A 19,404-nucleotide genomic window follows, 5' to 3' on the forward strand; every position below is an offset into this window, starting at 1 on the left:
TCACAGCAGCACTATTTACAACAGCCAGGTCATGGAAGCAGCTAAATGCCCATCAACAGACAAATGGATAAAGAAGACGTGGTACATATATAAAATGGAATATTACTCGGCCATAAAAGGAACGAAATTGGGTCATTTGTAGAGACATGGATGGATCTAGAGACTGTCCTACAGAGCAAAATAAGTCAGAAAGAGAAAAACAAATAACATATATTAACACGTATATGTGGAACCTAGAAAAATGGTACAGATGAACCTGTTTGCAGGGCAGAAATAGAGACACAGATGTAGAGAACAAACGTATGGACACCAAGGGGGGAAAGCAGTGGGCGGGTGGGGGGGGTGGAGGTGGTGGGATGAATTGGGAGATTGGGATTGACATGTATACACTAATATGTATAAAATAGATAACTAATAAGAACCTGCTGTATAAAAAATAAATAAAATTCAAAAAAATAAAAGATGAGAAAAGAAAACAAAAGCAACAGTTTCCAAAACAGTAGCTTAACCCATAAAGTGAAACCAAGCCCTAGAATATTGCCAAAAAGATACCTAATGTACAGCTTTCTAGTGTTGTAACCTCCATACAACACTGTATCCCATCCCTACCTGAGGCTATTCCTGGTTATGGAACCGGAGCAGCTTGGGCAAAGTTCTGCAAATAAGAGAATGAAGAAAGCCCACCAAGATCGAGAGGGGACTTGTCTCATTAGAACAGAAAGAGGATATGGCTACAAAGCAAGAGACAAATGCAAGATGATAACCCATATCTGAGGGGGAGAGTAAAGTGTTCAAAGTTGCGAAACAGGCATCTCTGAAGAGGCTAAAGGCAGCAATCCAAAGATGAATTAGAATCACAGCAGAGGAGAGAAAATAGATAGTTGGGACCATCAATCAACACGTCTTGATGACTGATCAAGTGCAGAAGACAGTTACAGAGGAATAAGGAAAACTCCGATTTAAAGCCACGGTGCCTGGGAGAATGGGGTATGGTAACAGAAATCAGGAAGTTAGAAAGGGGGTTGGTTTAGAGAACTCGAAAAAGTTTTTTTAAATATAACAGTCTGGATGTGAAGCCAAGGCTGGATAATTGAGTGGAAAGAGCAAACGGGCCAGCTGGAAACAGAAGATGCAGCAGGCGCAGAGGTCAGGAGGAGGGCCCGCGTGTGGGAGGCTTCGTGGAGGAGCTGTGGTTGAAAAAACAAGGAGAGATAAGCTGCTTAGAAAGAGAGGAGAAAGGAGTGGGCCCGGGGAACGCCCACATAAGCAGATGAGAAGAAAGTGCAATAGACAAAGAAAGAGCACAACTTGAAAGAGGACCAGCGGAGTTTGAGGACACTGAGAATACATTTTTAAAGTATAAATGAGATCAGGCAACGTCCCCACCGAGACTCCCACACCGACTTCTCATTTCATCACCTTGGCCACAAAGCTCTCCGTGAATGACCTCACCCACCTCTCTGGCCTGTCTCCTCTCCTTCACTCAGGATGCGCCGGCCACACTGGCCTTTTGCTGTCCCTCAGATACATGAGGTTCATTCCTACTTCGGGCCCTTTGTGCTTTCTGATCCTTCTACTAGAAGGCTCTCAGGGGATTCTGGTTCCTAAACTATGAAATCTCTCACACACACACCATTCTCTACCATATCATACTGCTGTAGTGTCCTAACGCACACTACTAGCTGAAATTCTTATGTCTTTATTTGTTTACCTACTCCTTGTCTGTCTCTCCAACTCTGAAGTGGACTCCGGCAGAGTGAAGTCCTAGGATCTTTTCTGTTTCCCTCTCCACTACATCCTTAGTGACTCGAAGAGTGCACTGCACTACATGGGGACTTAAGAAAAAACCTTAGATTAAGCAAGAGCCAGATTAGTGCCCTTCATAAGTGAGTCTAGTTTCAGAAAAGCAAACAAACAAGGTTAAAGCCAAACTACATCAAGTTATGGAGAGGAAAAAGAGGCAGGAGTTTGAGACAACAGTATTCAAACCAAACAGCACACGCCCTCAGGAGTGAGGGGAAGGAACTGTTGATAACGTAGAATCTCTATATATCACACCTTCTAGACGAGCTGCCTTTCCAGAATGTGAAAATAAAACATTTTTACTGCTTCACACCTTATTTCTTCTACTGAGGGTTCTCCCAAAGAAAAATCTGACCCACACCCGTCATGCCTCAAATTCTTGCTTAAGATGGTAACACATCTTTTAAAAAAATCAAATAGAACAAAAATGTTAATTCCTGCAAGTTCTATGTTAAAAAATACAAGACTGCACATTACCCAAAATTGTGAAGGCTGCCACTGAAATATGGGAAGTGAGACAATCAGACTTTAAGAATACTTGGTACTTAGGTACCCCCAGCCCCCAGCCCACACCAGCAAAGACATTCCTTCAGATATGCTGAGTGCTGGGGCTAATTCTTCCTGCAGTTTCCTGCAGTTGTACATTTTACCTTCAGGCCTTTTCACAGAAGTCTGTCAGCTCACGGTGACATAACGTGCCATTGTGCTGAGAGGAAACAGTAATGTCTCTTTAAGAATCTGGACAGGGACGAAGCTAAGGGAGGATTTATGTAACGTCTCTAAGTCAAAGGTTTTGCTAGAGTCTAAGAAGTGGTTTTTCCCCTCCCTGCCTGCCAGAACCATCAAGCAATCTCTTGTAGCAGCTAAGGAGCTCAAGATTTCACAAGAACTGACATCTCGTGGCTACTGGCCAGGCAGGGTAGCTACCACGGTTCTCCTGCTCTGTGGCTAGAACAACATGTTGTTTTGGAATTGGTTTGCCCCCTCCTTAAGGAAAACAGGAGAAAAAGCAAAAAGGTAAGAGCAGGACCAGGCAGAGAAAGACCAGCCAGGAAAAGGTCAAGCTAAGTTGGCAGAAAGTAAGAACCACCAAGGAGAGCTGACTTCAGCCAGCCCAGTTCCGACAATGAGGGAGGATGCCACCCAACAGGGAGGAGTTAGTTGAGATGCTCATGCTGCCATGTTTAAGTCAAAACACAGGTAACGTTAGTGTAATTTCCTAAAAACAAATTTGCACAGAGTAAACGTGTGATCCAGAAGTTCATCTCAGGCAAAAGCCCCTCCTGATTCCATTCTCAAAGCCGGAATTAGCTGTGTTGACATGTGCTAAAAGATACCCTCGCCTGTGCCCTGACACCCGAACTAGTGAAATGTATATTAAGTTGAGCTTGAGAGCTTGATGGCACAAATGACCATCAGTTACCAGGCCCAGCTTTTTGTGAGCAAATGAGCTTTAGAGGGTCAGGGTTGCCTAGAGTTAGTTACAAGCAGCATCCTCCAGCAGGACAACAAAGTGTAAGAAAAGGGAGATATTTTAATTGAAGGTCCAAGAAGTACCACCATTCTTCACGTTGTAAATCTCAAAGGAAGACCGCAGTGTGGCAAAGGACAAAATGGGTACCTGGCCAATGGGGAAATGAAGTGGCAGAAGCAATGCAATGGAGAAGGTCATTTTGATTAGCCGATGAAGATGGGAAAATCCCACGCTTATCGTGGATCTGCCACTAACAAACTTTCTGAGCAAAAAAATGTTATGGCTTCCAATACATCACTTACAAATCCTGAGTGTCAAACCAGCTGAGTTAACTAGTGAGATAAGTGACTCTGCTGCTCGGAACCTGAATTTCCTCATCTGCAAAGTGCGGGTGGCCAGGCGAAGGTCTCTAAGGTGTCTTCACATACTAAGATTCCAAGTTGATGGTTAAGACAGGCTGATCACAGGCGGCCCGTGAGGGGACACAGAGCCACAAGCAGAGAAGGGGCAGCATCTGGAGGACAGGATTTCCTTCAACAGGAACCAGAAGCCAGAAGGAATCTGCGGGAAGGAGGCGTCCGCCAGGTGAGTGCAGAACAAAGCAACCAAGTCACTTGCAGCCTCAATAGGAAACTGCCTCCCTGGGTCCTGTCCTAGGGTCCCCCCTCCAGAAGGCCGGGACCTAGGAGAGTGTACCAAGCCCCAGAAATAGAAGTGATCGAACGCAGGAGGTTTAGCTCAACTTCGTGAAGTGATCAGCAAACATCAGATGACCCCTTCAATTACGTACAAGAAGCCCAACAGCAACCAATATACTTGGGACCAAACTCAGCAGGGTACTGTGACTCAGAATAAAAGAATAACAAACACAAAATGCTAAGGGAAAAGGGAAGCCATTTAGATCCAGCTGGCAACAAGCTACTGAAGCTAAAACTCCATCATCCAAACCGTTATACAAGCTGCAGCCTCAGGAGAAAGAAATGATTACTCTTCTCAGTCAACTGCTACGATTAACACATCTAAAGGGTGGAAGAGAGCAAGAGCCCACACGCAAAGTTCCACAGACACACCCTTTGCAGATGTTGTAGAAGTCTCCATGGGTTAGATGCTGATATTAGCCAGAATCCAAGAAACAGCAGAAATGAAGCACCATGGCAAAAAAAAAAAAAAAAAGATTAAAACAAGGGAATTTTTTGAACTTTTATAAAATTTAACACAAAATTTAACATGCTACCTTTGCACAGTAAAAGTGAGTTTATAACTCCCAATTCATAATTATCACAGTTGTTAGGGCTAAAGAACCAGATATTAAATATATCTGAAAGTTGCTGAATAAAATGTGAACTGTTATACCTCATTTGCAAAGAAATCATTCAAACTGGAAGTATGTACATCCTGCATCCAGCAATTCCACTCCTGGGAATCTTTCCCATAAAGATGAAAGTATTGATAAATAAGGACATATGGACAAGGATGTCTAGTGAACACCCATCCACAGAGAAGTGTCTTGATCCACACCCATTTATTAAAAAGAATGAATTAGCGCTACACCTGACAACTTGCAGGAATTTCCACAAAGTAATGCTGAGTTGGAAAAGATACAGAAGTTTATATAATATGATCCATATATATATATATATATATATTTTTTTTTTTTTTTTTTTTTTGGCTGCACCACGCAGCTTGCAGGATCTTAGTTCCCCGACCAGGGATTGAACCCATGGCCCCTGCATTAGAAGTGCAGAGTCCTAACCACTGGACCACCAGGGAATTCTCTGATCCAGATTTTTTTAATGGTTTTATTAAAGCCTGTATCTATATATATGTATGTGTAGGGTTGTATGAGCACAGAAAAATGTAGAAATATATACACTAAGTCAATGATTCTCAAACATTAACACACATCAGAATCACCTGAAGGTTTTGTTAAAACACAGATATCTGGGCCCCACGCCCAGAGTGTCTGATTCAGTAGGTCTAGGGTGAGGTCTGAGAATTTCTATTTCCAACATGTTTCCCAAGGATTTAATGCTGCTTGAGAGTGACTGCAGTAGGTTTCAGCAAGAGTTACCTGTGGGACAGGAGTAGAGATATAAGATGAGGGGAGAGAATAATGAGGATCTATGCAAGATAACATAAACAGCTTTTCTCTATGATTCCTCTTATGGATTGTGGTGGGGGCGGAGGGGTGTGGATGTGTGTATAGATGTGCAAAAACAAATTCCTGAAAGAACTGTCATCAAAACACTAATGAAAATTCTTCCAAAGGTGGAATTTAAAGTGATCTTTCTCCTTGGTAATTTCTTGGTTTTTTTTTTTTTTTATAATGAGCAAGTGTGATTTAAATAATCATTTAAAATAAAGCAATTTTACTGAGGAAAAAAGAATCTTTGGAAACAACAATTTCACAAGGAAAAGCTCTTCTGTTTTGTTCACAGCACTGAACTGATATTTTTGGAAAGACGAATGCTAAGTACACTTTATATAAAAATTAAAATATAATTAATGTGGAAAAGGAAGTTCTTGGATGAAGTACATAAGTACAACATGTGTTTTATAACCTTCATTAATCCACAAAAATTTAGAGAAAACTCAATTTAAAAAGTAATCAAAAATAACCTCCAATGGAATATAATCTGTAAAAGGAACAACAACAAAAAAAAACCACTGAATCACTATGCTGCACACCTGAAACTAACACAATATTGTAAATCAACTATACTTCAATTTTTTAAAAAATTCAGCAAAAACATACAATTTGGCTTACAATCACTTTCTCTTTCAAAATTCAATCAGATACTCAGTAAGCAAAATCTCTTTTCAAGCTGTACTTGCATCATTTCCTCTTTTATATACAGACCAGAAAATAAAATAAGACTAAAAAAACCTAAAATAAAAAAATAACTTTATGACTTCAAATATAGGATTTAAGTTCCCAAGTGGTGTCCATTAAAGAGTGTTAAGCTAGAATACAAGTACCTTAGATCAGTTATAATAATTCTAATTTACATTTTTCCAGGCTTTCACATTTCTCATTAGCGTCTTCACTACAACTCTTTGCTAGCTTAAAATATCTCCTCCTAAAACCATGTTACCATTCTATCTAAAAATTAAGCCTAGACTTCAAACCAGATGGCATGCCTCTGCTACCTTTTCTGCTGGGAACAAAGAGCTTGGCCTTCCAGAGCTGCTTCCTTTAGTGCCCCTTAAAGTACAGATGCAGGAAGCTGCTCAGAGGCTGAAAACTGGATTTGTAATGCTTATATCCCCAAGGTTTGCAAATCAGTATTATAAACTCTTCGCTACCAGTCTTGCCAACTCCTGCTTCTTCTCTAATCTCATTATAGTACAGTGTTTCTCTTTTCCTGCAATAGCAACTCAGTGGACCTCCATGGCTCATTTTAAAAATTAGCGTAAGTCTGTGGCTGAGTTCGGGAATATTCCTGCATTCCCAATGCTAAGATTGCCTCCTTCCTAAAGATAAGCAAACAGAAATGTTTGCCCACCCCTCCCCCAAAAAAGGAGAAAAACGTTTGCCCCAAAACAGTCAAAAAAATTTAAAGCACACAGAATCAAAGACTGCCTCCCTCCCTCTGAAACAGATGCCTGGGAGATAGAGGAAAAAAAAATTAAGTTCCTGCTTTGTGCTCACAGTAAAACTGTGGGGGCATAAGAAGAAACAGGCCAAGATTTGAAAATACTACACAAAAACTAAAAACAAAGTAATGCTCTAAAACAGTTCTGGCAAGCAGGAAATAAACAACAGTACAGAAAACTTACGTAGAAAAGAAAACATGCTACCGGAATTCAGACTAAAAAAAAAAAAAAAATGGCTAGAACAGTCTAACCCTGGAATATCAGCTATTCTAGAAGAGGCAAACAATACTGAAAGACAAAAGGATAAAACCTTAAAAAAGAAGTTGGAAGTTTTCATGGATCCAAACAAAAGGTATGAGGGGGAGAAACAAAGACTTACATCGATAGATTTTTTTTAACATCTTTATTGGAGTATAATTGCTTTACAATGGTGTGTTAGTTTCTGTTTTATAACAAAGTGAATCAGCTATACATTTACATATATCCCCATATCTCCTCCCTCTTGCGTCTCCCTCCCACCCTCCCTATCTCACTCCTCTAGGTGGACACAAAGCACGGAGCTGATATCCCTGTGCTATGCAGCTGCCTCCCACTAGCTATCTATTTTACATTTGGTAGTGTATATATGTCCATGCCACTCTCTCACTTCATCCCAGCTTACCCTTCCCACTCCCCGTGTCCTCAAGTCCATTCTCTACATCTGTGTCTTTATTCCTGTCCTGCCCCTAGGTTCTTCAGAACCTTTTTTTTTTTTTAGATTCCATATATACGTGTTAGCATACAGTATTTGTTTTTCTCTTTCCGACTTACTTCACTCTGTATGACAGACTCTAGGTCCATCCACCTCACTACAAATAACTCAATTTCGTTTCTTTTTATGGCTGAGTAATATTCCATTGTATACATATGCCACATCTTCTTTATCCATTCATCTGTCAATGGACACATCCATAGATTTTTCTAAAGGTATAAAGAATCTATCATCTGTAGGAAGGATTCTCTATAGTGACCCAAAAGTAAAGACAGAAAAACATTTTAACTAAAAAATGTTATAAAAGATTAATCAAAACAGGTTATAATCAAAGGAACAAAAATATACTTACAGGATCCACTTGAATGAAGTATCCTTTTGTGAAGGATAGGTAGAAGTTGGGGAATAATTACTATCAATTTTTTTCTCCATGATTATTGCCCCACTATGTGATTTAATTCTTCTTGAGATAAACCTTGTAATTTATATTTTTAAAGCCTGTCTTGGGACTTTCCTGGTTGCACAATGGTTAAGAATCCACCTGCCAGTGCAGGGGACACGGGTTCAAGCCCTGGTCCAGGAAGATCCCACATGCCGTGGAGCAACTAAGCCCGTGTGCCACAACTACTGAGCCTGTGCTCTAGAGCCCGTGAGCCACAACTACTGAGTCTGCACACCACAACTACTGGAGCCCACATGCCTAAAGCCTGTGCTCCGCAACAAGAGAAGCCACTGCAATGAGAAGCCCTCACACCACAACAAAGAGTAGCCCCAGCTCGCCGCAACTAGAGAAAGCCAGTGTGCAGCACCAAAGACTCAATGCAGCCAAAAATAAATTAATTTTTTTAAAAAACCTGCCTCAAAAGATTTTGCCAGTGCATAAGCATACAATTATGCTTAGTATTATTTTATAATTAAGATATCATCTCAATATGTTATGGAATCTTCATAATTTCTAGTTTTGTTTGGGTTCTCTCTTAATCACACTTACCAGAGTTATCTTGTTTTTCCAAAAGAACTAGTCATGACAGCTAGATAGAATTGCTAAAAGTACAGGAAAGCATCAAAACTAAGAGATCCAATGTATCAGTCAAATGAGAAAACACATCATGTAAATAAATGCCAAGAGAACCTTCAATAAAATTCTACATAGATATAGATAAAACTCTGGAAGAAAATACACCAAAAATGTCAACAGTGATCATTATGAATAACAGGATTAAAGATGGTTTTGATTTTTGCATATATATTTTACATAAGTATATATGAAATACAATAAATATGAATAAAATGTTAAGAGTTTATAAACCAGATTGCAGTTAACTAGGAGAAACTAGAAGTGAATATTTATGAAACCTCTGAAGACAGAAGGTCACAGAGGGGGTCTGCCACAAGATACAGAAACAAGTCAGAGTCTAGTCTGTGTCTGCTTTGTTTATGTGTTACTTATTTGATGAAATTTAAGACTTGTTTTCATTATAATACTTCCCCACTGACCTCTTCCTACATGAGATCAAATGGTCACGTTGGCTTAGGTCAATTCATAAAAATATTGACATGAAACATCAAGTGAAGGGGCTTTCCCTGGTGGTGCAGTGGTTGAGAGTCCGCCTGCCGATGCAGGGGACACGAGTTCGTGCCCCGGTCCAGGAAGATCCCACATGCCGCGGAGTGTCTGGGCCTGTGAGCCATGGCTCCTGGGCCTGCGCGTCCGGAGCCTATGCTCCGCAATGGGAGAGGCCACAACAGTGAGAGGCCCATGTACCCCAAAAAAAAAAAAAAAAAAAAAAAAAATCAAGTGAAAAAAGCAGATTACACGCATATATGTATATATAATGAGTCAATTATGTTAAATATATAATGTATTTCATCTGAGATACCAGTTATGATATGTATTTTATATTCTACTGAGACAAAACTGCAAAGTATGACATAATGTGAGATTTTATACTTATTAAAAGAGCTCATCTAAATTTATTTATAGAGACTTTACCACATTTGTCATGTTGCTCTTTCCACGTCTTTCTATACACACAGTAACTTTGCCTTTTTAATGCCAAATCATGGTGAAATCATTTTGAAAGCAATTAATTCATATAGTTCCAGCAAGGCATACAAGTAATCTGAAATGACAACAACGTGAACCATTGTGACCAAGGTCACACATGCATAGGTAATGACAGCTCCATCATGACATCTGCCAGGATACACAGTGAAGTAAGAGCATCTCAATTTCAGAGATGTAAAATGAGAAAACTGTACCTTAAAATTGATGAAATAATGTTTTAAATTACAGAGGATAAGATTATGAGTGACTTATTTTTCTTAACACTTTCTGTATTTTTCATTTTATTCTAATTAGTATATATTATTTGATAATTAGAGAAAAAAATTTTGCTTTCCTTTGGTCTATTTAAGTCTCTTCCCTCAGTAAGCAATGTGTATTAACTCTTCCCTAGTCTGGTCATAATCTGGTAGGTCTGAGTTAAAATAGCTGTACCAGGATGTTGATCAACTACAAGGTTTTGAAAGCTAGAGGCATAACCCTCCCAGACTTCAGACAATACTATGAAGCTACAGTAATCAAAACAGTGTGGGGGCTTCCCTGGTGGCGTAGTGGTTGAAAGTCCGCCTGCCGATGCAGGGGACACGGGTTTGTGCCCCGCTCCGGGAAGATCCCACATGCCGCGGAGCGGCTGGGCCCGTGAGCCATGGCCGCTGAGCCTGTGCGTCTGGAGCCTGTGCTCCTCAGTGGGAGAGGCCACAACAGTGAGAGGCTCGTGTACCGCAAAAAAAAAAAAAAAAAAAAAAATGGCTTAAAGACTTAAATATAAGACATGACACCGTAAAACTCCTAGAAGACAATATAAGCAAAACATTCTCTGACATAAATCGTACCAGTGTTTTCTTAGGTCAGTCTCAAGGCAACAGAAATAAAACCAAAAATAAACAAATGAGATCTAATCAAACTTATAAGCTTTTGCACAGCAAAGAAAACCATAAATAAAGTGAAAAGACACATATGGACTGTGAGAAAATATTTGCAAATGATGTGACTGACAAGGCCTTAATTTCCAAAATATCCCAACAGCTCATACAACTCAATAACAAAAAAACACAACCCAATCAAAAAATGGGCAGAAGACGTAAATAGACATTTCTCCAGAGATGATATACAGATGGCCAGCAGGCACATGAAAAGATGCTCAACATCACTAATGATTAGAGACATGCAAATCAAAACTACAATGAGGTATCACCTCACACTGGTCAGAATGGCCATCATCAAAAAGTCTATAAACAAAAAACGCTGAAGAGGGTGTGGAGAAAAGGGAACCCTCCTACACTGTTGGTGAGGATGTAAACTGGTGCAGTCACTAGGGAAAACAGTATGGAGGTTCCTTAAAAAAATAAAAATAGAGTTGCCATATGATCCAGGAATCCCACTCCTGGGCATATATCTGGAGAAAACTATAATTTGAAAAGATACATGCACCACAATGTTCATAGCAGCACTATTTACAATAGCCAAGACATGGAAGCAACCTAAATGTCCACTGACAGATGAATGGATAAAGAAGCTGTCATATAAATATATATATATATATATATATATATATATATATATATATATATATACATATACATACAATGGAATACTACTCAGCCATAAAAAAGAATGAAATAATACCATTTGAAGCAACATGAATGGACCTAGAGAGTATCATACCAAGTGAAGTAAGTCAGAAACAGAAAGACAAATACCACATGATATCACTTATATATGGAATCTAAAAAATGACACAAATGAACTTATTTACGAAACAGGAACCTACTGACAGAAAACAAACTTATGGTTATGAAAGGGGAAAGGGGGTGGGGGAGGGATAAATTAGGAGTTTGGGATTAGCAGATACAAACTACTATATATAAAATAGATAAACAACAAGGTCCTACTGTATAGCTCAGGGAACTATATTCAATATCCTATAATAAACCATAGTAGAAAAGACTATGAAAAAGAAAAAAATATATGTATACATATGTATAACTGAATCACTTTGCTGTACACCAGAAACCAACCCAACATTATAAATCAACCATACTTCAATTAAAAAAAAAAAGAAAAACTACCAGGTTTTGTATCCTCATTAGACTTGTAGATCTGTGTGGTTTGACGTAGGAGAGCAGAGTGGAATGAGTAAAGCTAAGGAGGAGAAAGGTACCAAAAAAAAAAAGACTTGGGAGTACTCTAAATTTAGCCTTAGACCGGTCTTTTTTTCTTTTAATCGTTAATTATGGCTGAGCCAAGTCTAACTATCTACAATACATTTTATAACCTGCAAATCACAATCCAGAGAGAATACCCCAGACCCCTGAGTAACCCAGAAGGCAACTTTTTCATTATTCTGAAATCCATTTATTTTATCATTTTGTCTTTCTCCAGAGAACAGAGTGGGGTATGTGTTAAGGGGGAGGGAGGTGACAGCAAGGGAAGAGGTGGAAGGGAGAGAGGGAGGGCCACCTGGGTAGTGAAGTATGTTAAGGGGAAATGAATGAATATATTTTAATAGATTTAAGATTCTGACTAAATTTGTTCCAAGTCCTTGATATTTTGTTCTATTCGGGATACACCTGAATTGAGGTCATATCCTTATTCTAGATCTAGTACTCTTGGTGTATTTCTTGAGTTGATGATTCGAAGGCCACTTGAAACCCCAATTCCCATACACACATCCATGCCCACCTGCCACCAAACATAGGTCCCAAGGAAAGAGGTTTTGCCTAAAATAAGGAAGGAAGAGAAAATCATCTGCCATTTTCTATGTGGGGAGACAATCGGCTCACTTCTGTTACACCCAGTAACTGTTCTCAAGATTGGAATCCTCTCTCAGCCCAGAAGGCATATCTGACTAGGAATCTCATGGGACAGCTCTGTCACCCAATCCCCCACCTACTCTATGTATGTCCCAGCACTTTTCCCTTTGAATTCCTACTTCAGGATTTTACCTGACACAATTGTCACTGAACCTTCTCCCCAAAAGAGATACACACAGAAAACATTCTTGGCTATTATCAGGATATCATAAAATAATGTGTTCAAAAACCATTCACATAGATGAACTCAGTATTTCTGAGTCCAAAAGTTATACAGTTAAGCACTGGTGGTTATAGTGGTGAGCAGAGCTGCCTTCCGGAAGTTATACAGTTATAAGTTACTCAGGAAAATATAATTAAAACCCAGACTTTGGAACCAGGAGCCAACCAGTTTTAAAAGGCTCCATGCAAAGGCTTGAACTAGACAGTAATGTTGTGTGTTGTTTTTTTAAAAGCCCCAACTCAATAGCCGACAGAACATTTCTTCCCACTTCAGTCACAAGGGGTTTCAAGTTCAAGAAAGGTCCACTTAGACCTGCAGCCCAATGCTTAGGCACTTACATAAAGAGGTACTTCACTGCAGTTCAGCTCCATGGCTTCTGCATCTGCAATGAAAATAATAGAAGTGAGAGTTATTGTAGGAGCCCCGTGTAACCAACCAGCAGAGCTGCGCCCTGCCCTTCAGTTAACATCGTAGAGGGAGGAGTAACCCACTAGATAGGACAACCGCAGAGACAAAATTAAGAACAAAGGAATAAGATGCTCTCCATATAAAATATCCTCCTCCCTTTCTTCTTTCACATGAAGATCCACACATAAGGAAAACCTATCACCCCAAACATTATCCCACAGACTGCTCCCAAATAGAAATTATATTTCAGGAAGCCAAGAAAGGCCAACATAAGCAAGTTGCAAGTTTTGCCTTAGTTAATCACTTAGATATAGGTCTGAGGTCAAAATTCACTCTTGGCTGGACGAGGCAGGAGCCTGCGGAGACAAGATAGTTCTAAGACCTCTTGGTGAGGGCCAGAGAGTTCAGTCTGGAGGGATGCAGCCCACTGTCACGCTAACCAACCTCTCCACTAGGTGCACACATCCCATCTGTACCCGGAAACCAGCTAGCAACTTAGGCAAAAGGAGCATCCTTTAAGAAAGGTTCATTGAACACCTTCAATGGCCAGTAAGATGACCAGTATGGTCCAGCCCTCAAAGAGCTCACAGCTGAATGACAGAGACCTACAGATTGGAAGAAAGTGAAGAGTGGGCTGCATGAGAACTCTGAGTAGGGCAGACAAGGAGACTCACGGCCCCCCATCACCTTTCCCCTCTCCACCCACCCACCTGCGTCCTCTGGGACGGGGTTCTGCTCACCAGGCCAAGCCTGGCTCTGGTCCCCAGGCCACAGCCAGTTGCAGTACTTTGGGGATGTCTCCTAAGAAGGCAGACACATAGCAACCTGAATTGTGACTCTGAGTACAGTAAACCCCAGAGGTCACACTTGACCTGGAGGAAAAATATAAAGAATTCTATTTTAATTTACTTTTTAAAAAATCATTTCGCTCAAGTTTTACTAATAGCTCATATACATGCGGACACTGGCACCCTCCTAGGTCACAAGTTACATTCCATGAGTCATCCTGAGAGAAGACCGAAGGTCACACGAGGCCAAGGGGTTGACAGCAGAGCCCTCCTCGGCCCACATTTTCAACACTTTGTGCCCTGTGGCAGTTCATGTAGACCCACGTAAATGGGCTTATGGGTTATCATCATCAATTTGTAATGAAACTAAGCTCACAAACTGGATGAATGGCTTAAGGAGTCCAAGAAAGAAAGTTCAAATTAAAGATAATACTAACCACAAGAATGACAAAACTGAGACTCCCAATCCCAGTATGAATTGTTCATCAGCTACACTATGAAATAAAAATTATGACCAATCCAAGAGCACTGAGTAGAGCCCCTCAAGATTCAAAATTATCAAGAAGGCATTTAAAATATGAATGTATATCCACCAGCACATGTACCGTGACCCTCACACTAAATGTGCACTGTGTCTCAAGACAGTAGCCATTTTTTTCAACTATGTTCACAGTCATGCCATACACAATTCCAATCCTTTACAAAATTTTGGTAAACTTGATAATAAAATTAGAAGACCCTTTTAAGATTTCTACCTAATAGCAAAAGAAATGAATGTGTTCTATAGCAAATGCAGTGCTAAGAAAAAAGGCTGAAATCCACAAAGTAAAAATAAACAAAAAAACTAAAATGCTTTCCTTTATGAGCAAAACTTTCAAAACTTAGTATTTTAAGAAGCATATTAGGACATATTAAGCTGTGTGGGAGGCTTGCCATACACTTAGAAGAAAGTACAGATGGTATTAGATTTTTGTCTGATAAAATACACTAAAACAAAAAACCACTTTTGGTGAGAACATGAAGACATTTTGAAGAGTGAATTACTTCTTTAATAAGTAATGATCTACAGGAAAACTGTTCGAGTACAACCACTGATAGGGTAGTTTCTCAGATAAGAAGTTTAAAAAGCACATACGCACATACAATGCACATACAATTCATTCACTGTGTCATTCATGGGTGAGATACTGCAAAGAAGAACTTGAAGCCAAAAGCACACAGTTCCACAGGATGTCAGTGTGGTTAACTTTACAGAAATAAGACCTTCAAACACGGTCAAATCTTTACAATTGCTGTAACAAGATGGGAAATGACCATAAAAATTTTTACCACGTTAAGGTGTGTTGGTTATATCGCAGCAAAGTACTTTAAAAAGTTGCCAAACATGTACTACCTAATTTTCTAACAAAAATAGAAGTGTTCCATATTTGCTGGGTTTTCTGAGATGAAAACTGGCTGTTTATAGCAGATCTTTTAAAAATAGGTTTCAAATAAATATCCTATCCCTTCAAGAAAGAGGTGATATTTTAATAAGTGAAAAAGAAAATGCATCTCAAAAGAAACTCAGGTTATAGACAGTATATACCACCATAAAGACATTTTGAAAAAGTATTTGTACCTTTCCATTTTGTGATTTTGTTGCAAAAATTATTTAAAGTTTGCCACCTACAAAAGCCCTCATACAGGCATGCTTTAAATTTTTGGGAAAAGCTTTCTAATCTATCTTTTTTAACCTTTCCAAATGTTTCATGGGTTTTATATTCTTTAAATGCAACAGCTTCTGATTAATTTATAGGAGGAATGATTGACATCATGGAAGATGGGAATTTATTAGCCACATTTAAACTCTTGTACAATTGTTGGATGGGGTTAAAATATAAATCCCCTTATGTACAAGTACAGCCAGCACTCACTTCTTCAATTAGAATCTATTTATCATAATATGGTATCTTCTTCAGCTATAACACTTCAAAATCAATTTCAAAGTAAACAGTACTTGGAACCAGACATTCAAGCTGAACCGAACACAACATTAAAATTATTAAGCAAAGGTTTTCAAAAGAATGACACATTTTCATCCTATTACTCTCACTGGCATGTATTACATGTCAATGTTTTTAGTGAGTGCAAAAAGGACTATTAATAAAAAAAAAATCTTACTATAATGTTTAATCCTTATAGCTTTGTAGATTTCAGATATGTTTTAGAATATACACTGTTACAGTAATATGTTTTATTAATAAATACATTAAGGGATACATGTTAACATATTATACTTCAGGGTATATACACGTCAACATTTTGAAGCTCTGCTCTACAAAGTAAGCCTTTTCCCCTACTTGTTAGGCTACTTTTCCCAATAGTTTTCCTCCAGGCTCAGCAGACAAAGGCATGACCAGTAGAGTGTGGGGTGCTCACCAGCGCCTCTGGAGTTCTGTATTTATACAGTGAAAAGGCCCACATGAACTGAACTGGAGTGCAGAATCCAACCTCACACAGCTTTGTGAAGGATCCAGGTTCTCCACCAACACCATCAAGTGCCTGCCTCAAATTTGAATTATAATCATCTCAGGCGAAAGGCAAAACATCAAGGGCTAAACAACATGCTGTTTATATTTCACCTGATATTTATAACAACTCATATTTATTATTCCTGCCTACTCTACCTTTTACCACTTTTCAGTAAAGAAATTTAGGAGCCATTCTGAGCAGCAGTTATTTTGTTTTTCAGAGAAACTACTTTTCACTCCTTGAAAACATAAACTAAAAACTAAAGTCCCCACGGTTCTCAACACTTCTAAAACCCCTATCAGGATTTCCTACTTAAGTTGTAGAGAACATAGTTTGCTGCCAGTATATTATATCTTCAAATAAAACTTCAAACCAAAATAGATATTAAAAACTATATTCTCACTTTTCTGTAATTAATTCCTCTTTTATAGCAAAGAGCAGTAAGTTCCGTGCTCACTTGCTGAGCTGCATGGCTAAATATGGCCACGCCTCCTTTTACATCAAGTTTAATGATAAAAAATTTGTGTTTGCTAAGCAAGTCACAATTGCTTAAGTTCTTCACATGCTGCAGCTTTTCACTATATACGTGAAGTATTATGCGCTACACTCCACTTCCTAAAGCTTGAGTTCTCCACCTGCAATTTCAAAAATTGAGACTCAAATACTTTTTTATTGTACTGTATTTTTGAAAATGCTTATTGGGAAAGTAAAGAGCCAATACATTTCTAGTCTTGCTGGCAGACACCATGGAACAACTTGGGGTCTTAGTACAGAGTTTTTAAGTTTGCTCTCAACAGGGGGAAAAAATCTTATGAAAAGATCATCAAGACATAAAAGATTCAATATTTTAGATATTTTATGAAGCATACATAATATTCCAATATCTCTGGTTGCTAGTTAACAATAAAGAAAAATATTAGACTATTTTCAACAGGTGAAAAGAGTATTTTAAATTTAAAACGTAACATTTAACTAATACAGGAAAAAAATCAGTTCTTTGAAGTTCTGGGTTTCTCATGTTTTTGCATCTAAATGAAATATTCTAAGACTGATTCAATATAAAACCCATGACTAATTTTGTCTTTCAACATGCTAAAAGTCATTGGTGTGTATGCCTCTCATACAACTTACTAACAGATAATGCTCAAATATTTGTCCGTATTATAAATAACTACTTTTTGAAGGCTAAAGGCACTGCCTTAAGTATTTCACAAACATCATCTCAGAGAATCCTCACGGTAGCGTTGAGAAAAATGGTGAAGTCCTAGTTATCTAAATCTTCATTTACAAGTCCCTCCAGTTACAAGGTTAACTGAGGAGCAAGCTACCTAAACAAAAATACTTAAATGAACTGACCACTTACAGAATTACAGGCAAAAGCCCCCCTTGGTCATTCTTCACCCCACCCAATGCTAGCATCTACTCTCTAGCCATTTTATCTTGAACATCAAAAAAAATTTTTTGTAGTTGTTTGTTCAGGTCTTGGTATGGTTAACCAGATATTATAGCTAAATACAAATCAACTCAAAATAAAACTGGAAATCTTTTTTAAGCATGAAATAAGGTTAAATAAAATTGAGAAAAGAATTTGAGTACTGGAGAACTTCAAGTCATATACAAAACTACCAATGAGAATGTGACAGAGATCCATTGACAAGTAAGAAGAAATAATCAGGATGAGATAAAGTCTTTTCACTATATAAGTGAAGATAGTAACTTCAACATTAAAGGAATAACAGCACCTTCTCCCCACCCTAGGAGAAAATGGGAGACGTTCTAATATTTCTAATAAAAATTTCTATAAAAATGAAATTTTTAAATTTCTAACAAAAATGACCCCCATAATAATGCTCTGAAAATCAAACGTGATGACACGGATGTCCTACTGTGCTATCAGTCGTGTCAGAAAAAAAGTCACAACCTCCTCTAATTAATCTCTCACACACACATGATCCACCTTACGTCCATTCTAAGAGTTAGCAGAGTTAAAAACTCAGCATGCATTAGGTCACGCTGAACAAGGCTAGGCTGGTATTCGAGCAGCCACTCCAGAGCCTGTAATTCTAGCCGTGATGCTTTGCTGCCTTTCAGACAAAGGAATAAACTTTACATTTTAAAAATATTTTCATAATTTTAATTCCATTTTCAAAAACTAGAACCCCAGGCAAATTTTTTCTCCACCCCTGTTACCTCTGAATTGTGGTCCCCATTCCAAGAAGCTTCACTTGAAAGGGCTTTCCTTATACCTACTCTCTTCAGATAGGAGGACCTCCAGCACCCCTGTCTCCACTTCACAAGAGCAAAGAAAAGCTCAGCAAAGTTGTGCCACTTGGTTGAGGATGAGGCCAAGAGGCTAGACATGGCCGAGGCATATGGATCCAACCTGTCTGAGCCCAGAGCCCAGGCTCTCCTGGGCCTCAGCACAGTCCTTCTGTGACATAACTATGGTCTGAAAGGTAGCAATTTGCTTGACTAAAGGCTGCAAAAGCCTCACAGCTAGGAGTACAGACTCAAGAACAGGCTGCGTTTGAACACCAGTTATACCCTGTTCTAACTGTGTGACTTTGGGTCTGTTATTTACCTCCCTGGGCCAGTTTCTAATGCGTCAGGTAGAACAAGTAACAGTACCTACCCCCTAAGATTGTTGGGAAGATTAAGAGATTTGATAGAGAAAAAAGACAAAACATTTAACGGGCCCATCATAAGCACTCAATAAATGCTAGCTGTAACTATTTTTATTATCACTGTACATTAAGCATACGCAAAGGATTTTTAAAAACATTTGAATCTTTATCTAACATTCCGAACCTCTATATATTAGACTGATCAAAATGATTCAGGAGTAATTGGGGTGAAGATGGTGTAAAAGAGGCCTACCCAGTTCAGCCTCATCCTGGCAGCCCCAAGGAATCCCCAGGCATCAGGAATTCTGAAGGGCACTGTACCACATCAATATAACACTATCAAGCCC

At 38.9% G+C, this 19,404-nt stretch overlaps 1 protein-coding gene and 1 non-coding gene across 2 annotated transcripts in view; both read right to left on the reverse strand.

Moving 5' to 3' along the window:
* LOC116751266 (rho guanine nucleotide exchange factor 28-like) overlaps positions 1 to 19,404 on the reverse strand; it is a 163,954-nt gene that overhangs the window by 97,547 nt on the left and 47,003 nt on the right. Inside the window, exon 2 of the mRNA XM_032626939.1 lies at positions 13,065 to 13,108. The gene's annotated coding sequence lies outside the window, so the exon portion shown is untranslated. The remainder of the gene's footprint in view (positions 1 to 13,064; positions 13,109 to 19,404) is intronic.
* On the reverse strand, positions 4,975 to 5,047 carry TRNAR-UCU. Its single transcript has one exon. It is a non-coding gene; the product is annotated as a tRNA-Arg (tRNA).

The sequence above is a fragment of the Phocoena sinus genome, chromosome 3 (genome assembly GCF_008692025.1).
Source record: "Phocoena sinus isolate mPhoSin1 chromosome 3, mPhoSin1.pri, whole genome shotgun sequence".
Classification (NCBI taxonomy): Eukaryota; Metazoa; Chordata; class Mammalia; order Artiodactyla; family Phocoenidae; genus Phocoena; species Phocoena sinus.